This window comes from Procambarus clarkii, chromosome 1 (assembly GCF_040958095.1).
Source record: "Procambarus clarkii isolate CNS0578487 chromosome 1, FALCON_Pclarkii_2.0, whole genome shotgun sequence".
Classification (NCBI taxonomy): Eukaryota; Metazoa; Arthropoda; class Malacostraca; order Decapoda; family Cambaridae; genus Procambarus; species Procambarus clarkii.
This window is the reverse complement of record NC_091150.1, coordinates 13,432,198-13,438,282: the sequence shown is the minus strand read 5'-3', so window position 1 is coordinate 13,438,282 and position 6,085 is coordinate 13,432,198.

Genomic DNA, 6,085 nt, shown 5'->3' with positions numbered 1-6,085 from the left:
TAGCAGGAATGTAATAAGATATTGCACAGTTTTAATGTGACAATAATATATGCATTATTTCCTTGATAATCAAACTTGTTGTTCAAAGATAATATACAATCTTTGAAGGAAACATTTTGAGAGCGCGAGCTGGCAACACTGGGCTGGTGGTGTGAGAGACATATGGTTAGTTGTGCTCAGACCTTCAGTGGTGGAGAGTGTGTCCCAGCTGGCCGCCACCAGCCGCCACCACCCGCCACCACCCACCACCACTAGCCGCCACCCACCACCACCCGCTACCACCCACCACCACCAGCCGCCACCCGCCGCCACCCGCCGCCGCCGCCACCACCAGCCGCCACGCCACCGCCACCAGCCGCCGCCTGCCACCACCAGCTGCCACCGGCTGTTGCCACAGTCGCCACCGCCAGCTGCCACCCGCCATCACCAGCTGCCACCGCCACCACCAGCCGCTACCACCACCACCAGCCGCCACCACCGCCCACCACCGGCTGCCACCGCCACCAGCCACCACCGCCCGCCACCACCACCGCCCGCCACCAGCTGCCACTACTGCTCGCCATCAGCCGTCACCGCCCGTTGCCACAGTCACCACCGCAAGCCGCCACCGCCAGCCGCCACCTGCTGCCACTACCCACCACCGCCGATCGCCACCACCCACCACAGCCGCCACCGCCCATCACAGCCGCCGCTGCCCATCACAGCCGCCGCCGCCCGCCACCGCCCACTACCACCCGCCACCACCGCTACTGCCGCCAATGTCCGCCACCGCCACCGCCGCCAATGTCCGCCACCGCCACCGCCGCCAATGTCCGCTACCGCCACCACTGTCTGCCACCGCCACCACTGTCAACCACCGCCACCACTGTCAGCCCGCTGCCACTGTCCAGCCGCCGCCACTGTCTGCCACCGCCACCACTGTCCACCCGCCGCCACTGTCCGCCACCGCCACCACTGTCCGCCACCGCCACCACTGTCCACCACCGCCACTACTGTCCACCACCGCCACCACTGTCCGCCACCGCCACCACTGTCCGCCACTGCCACCACTGTCCGCCACCGCCACCACTGTCTGCCCGCCGCCACTGTCCACCACCGCCGCAACTGTCCGCCACAGCCGCCACTGTCCACCACAGCCGCCACTGTCCGCCCGCCTCCACTATCCGCCACCGCCACCACTGTCCGCCACCGCCACCACTGTCCGCCCGCCGCCACTGTCCACCACAGCCACCACTATTCGCCACCGCCGCCACAGCCGCCACTCTCCGCCGTACAGCCTCCCCTCTCTCCGTTAGTAAATAATTATAATTGTTAGTAAATAATAAAAGAAATATAAATTATTAGATTTTTTTACCCTTAAATTGGTTTTAATATTTTGATTGAAAATAATAATATAATATAAAATAAAATATAATAAAAATAATAATATAATATAAAATAAAATATAATAAAAATAATAATATAATATAAAATAAAATATAATAAAAATAATAATATAATATAAAATAAAATATAATAAAAATAATAATATAATATAGAATAATATAATTTAATTTCAAGAAATTTAACTTTAAACACAAAGATGTGAAAAGGGTTCAGATTATAGCCTCAAACCTTTCATAAGAGATTTATATTGGTATATGAATGGATTATGATTGATTCATGTTAGGATTGTAAAGTTGCCACAACATCTCAAATTAGTGTTAGATACGTAGGTTTTGGTTATAAGATTTGGAAACCTATTTAAGTCCACACACAAATTCATATCTGATACTATAAAACAAACGTTTCCAATCCTTTCAAATACTTTCCAGATATGTTGTGGCAACCTTAAATTGTTTGCTGGGAGGGCACTCCCACGGCCCACGATAATGTCTCTGGGCGTTTTAATAAACACTCCTCGCCGTCCAGGACTTGAGACCACAACGTTCCCAGCTCGATTTCACAGCTGGATTTCACTTCTCTTCTCTTTGAGACATATCACTAGGGGTTCCTTTCTGACAGGAGCTCAAACGGAGCACAGTTTCCCCCTACAATGTCTGTCCTCAAGTGAGGTCAAAGCCCTCCAGAAGCGAGCCTCACGCCTCCAGCAAATTGTCCACATCTCCTAACCAGTCATTTATATATTTTCTTATTTATTGCCCATAATCTCAAATTGTTCATCAAATCCAACCAGCTATTTTACATCGGTGTCTTCACCTCCATTATTCCCAGACCTTATAGTCAGGTCAGGCTTGATAGAATATTTCTCAAGGGGGGGACTCGTTTTTCGGCTACCTGGGATCATAACAATACATTCAGCTCTTGATAAAATGAGTACCCTGTTGGGTTATGTGTGGACCTACGAAAGGCTTTTGACACTGTCAACCACCAAAACCTTCCTTTTAAATTACATCATTATGGAGTCAGAGGTCACTCCCTGCAATACCTTCAATCTTACCTTTCTGACAGGCACCAGTATGTTTCTGTGAATAATTCCATTTCTCCTACCCTATCCATAAACATTTGGGTGTCACAAGGGGAACATACTTGGCCCTCTCCTCTTTCTCATCTACATTAAGAACCTTCCAAATGCCTCACAACACCTCAAACCAATCTTATTTGCTGATGCCACAACCTTCATTTTCTTCAGTCCTGACCCTTCTTGCTCTAAATGTCAGAGTGAATACTGAACTAAAGAAAGTCCATCTTTGGCTAACTGCTAACAAACTCGCCCTTAACATTGGCAAAGCTTTCTATATTTTGTTTGGTAATAAATCCTCAAATGATTTTAATCTAAGAATAAACAATATCCTAATTAGTAATAAAGTTGATGGTAAATTCCTTGATATCCTCATCGATAATAAGCTGAATTTCCAGGGACACATTCTAAATATATAAAAAAAAAGTTACTAAAACTATTGGCATTCTTTCTAAGATCAGATATTTTGTACCTCGTTTTGCCCCTGGTAACACTATTATTCTCCCATTTATCCTTATCTCAACTATGGTATTTGTACTTGGGGTTCTACTACCCAAAATCATTTACGTCCTCTAATTGCTTAACACAAAACTGCTATTAGAACAATATCGAACTATGGCCCCAGACATCACTCGGTACCCTTTCTCAAATCTCTAAATATATAGATATTAAGTCACTGCACATCGTCTCGTGTACTCTATATGTTTAAAACTCTGAGCTGTAATGTTAATTATGACCTTAAGGAGCGATTAGGTTGGTGTTGGAAAAGTTGTTCAATGTCAACCAATATTAATTGACTAGTTGTATATGAAAAGTGCTGAAATTGTCCCAAGTTTCAGTACTGCAGCGTAATAGAAAGGGAGATTTTTTTTCAACGTTTTTTACACATTTTCAAGTCTACACTTCGGAACACGTTTCAGATATAATTATTCTGTGACACTTTTCTGACACATTAGCATATAATAAAGGATTGTGTGTTTTAGAATTTACAAAACATCTTTAGTTTTCCTAATACAAATGTTCAAAGTTCCCCAAAAAATTATGCATATATGGCATGTTTATTGCTATTATAAAATCAATAAATGAACTTAGAGAAAAATGAAAACACGCAAATGTAGAGACATGCCCTCCACATATACTGTGTAAGTTTCATATAAATTGAATAAAAATGAATCAGTTTGTAAAGTTTGTGTCAATTGAAAAAAAAAAAACAGAAATGAATAAAGTCTAAGGTTCTAAAATCTGTGGCTGAGGTTGACATCAACCAATTTTCTCCAAAATTGGCATCCTTACAGATAGGCTTACGTACAGTCAGGTGTGTAAGATTGATGCAAATCGCCTGAAAAAAAAATGAAAAAAAATAGAAAAAAAATAAAATACATTTTTTTTTTCTTAATTTTTTTTCCAATTAAACTAATTATAATATTTGCTTAATAAATGCTATTGTGATAGCAAAGAGTCATAGCTATGATTTCAGTTGACACTTTTGATTGATAATAGATTTTGACCATTTTGGCATAATTTTCACAACTATTTCAATATTTTCTTTCTTCCTTCCTATTTGTGCTACGATGCTGAAACTTAGACCAGAAGAAACACTTTTCATATTGAACTTGTAAAAAAAGTTTGATTGAAATCGAACGAGTATTCATTTTTGCATTTTTGGACCCAGATGCCCTCTTAAAAGCTTCTTAGAAGGTTGTAACAGAACCCATGAGCACCACACCAGACCCAAAAACCTATTTGATATCCCAAGAGTACGACTTAATCAAACTAGAAATGCTCTACAAATCAATGTGGAATAACCTTTCCAATCATGTCAAAGACTGTACCTCTCAACCAGTTTAAGATCAAAACTAAAAACTACCTAATAAACTCCATGTACCTACCTTACCCCTAATTTCAGCCAATGTCTTACTATTGTAATCAATGCTGTTTGTTGACCAACTTGCATAATTGCTATTCTCTGCCTTGTCTCCCCCCCCTTTTTTATTTATTTTTTATTTTGCCAGCACAATTTATACTTTAAGCTCAATTACTATTAAGTTTTAGTCTAAGTGGTTCCCCCCCTCTCACCTTGCCCGAAACGGTCCATAGAATTACCCAAATCTACGCAAATCCACCCAAATCTACCCAAATTCTCCTAGCATTACATAAGTAATGAAGAAATATGGTATATTTACTCACTATAATGTTTATGTTGCACGTAGAACATGATCAAATCTATTTTTACTCTGAAATAATCAAATTTCATAACGAAATTAGAAGTAAATATGTGGCAGGTGACGCCATAGGAAGTCGACGGTCCAAGCGCCAATTTTGTGGAGCGAATTATCCAAGATATATGGTCGCCTGGAGGGTGTTTGCTGCCATATCAGTCTCCTGTACACATTGATCCAGTCGTTGCACTTCTTGGCTCAAATTGTCGCAAATTTAATTGCTGATATTAACAAGTAGAATACGTATTTATGATAATATCTCATAAACAGCATTTAAATACTTAATATTTAAAAAAAATACGTGTCTGAAAGTTAAATCCACTCCATAGGGCAATAATTTTGTTATATAAATACTAACGTTATTCGTTGGTATGCGTTCGCTATTTAAACTACTCATGTCCTTTTCGTTCATTGAACACCGAACCCTACACGCTCTCTGATTCATATTTTTCAGTTTCCATGGTGTAGTGGTAAGACACTCGCCTGGCGTTCCAAATTCAAAATTCAAATGTTTATTCAGGTAAAGGTCATACATACAAGGGTGATACAAATATTGATGAATTTATAGATAGAGCTAGTACATGCAATGCCTAAAGCCACTATTACGCAAAGCGTTTCGGGCAGGAAAAACACTAAAGACTAAAACTTAATACTAATTGAGATTAAACTATAAAATGTGTTAAGAAAATATAAAAAATTAAAAAGGGGGGAACATGGCAAAAAAACAACACAAATACAATTTGGTCGACAAACAGCATTGTTTAAAAGTAACAGACAGGGGTTGACATTATAGGGGTAAGGAAGGTTACAGGGAGTTAATTAGGTAGTGCTTTGTTTTTATCTTAAACTGGTTGAGAGAGGTACAGTATTTAACATGATTGGGAAGGTCATTCCACATTCGACTTAACGACGACAAGTACGACTTAATCAAACTAAAAATGCTCTACAAATCAAGGGACCCAGAATGTGGAATGACCTTCCCAACCATGTTAAAGACTGTACCTCTCTCAACCAGTTTAAGATAAAAACTAAACACTACCTAATAAATTCCCTGTAACCTACCTCACTCCTCTATTGTCAACCCATGTCTGTTTTTTTTTTTAATCAACACTGTTTGTCAACCTATTGTATTTGTGCTGCTTTTTCAGTCATGTTCCCCCTTTTTTTTTATCTTTATTTGTATTTGTTCTCAACACTTTTTATTCTTTATGCTCAATTAGTATTAAGTTCTAGATATTAATGTTTTTCTTGCCCGAAACGCATTGCGTAATAGTGGCTTTAGGCATTATATGTACTAGCTCTATCTATATATCAATCCATTAATGTAACATCACTTGTATGTATGTATATACCTTACCTGAATAAACATATTTATTTATTTATTATTATTATTCTGGGTCCCTTG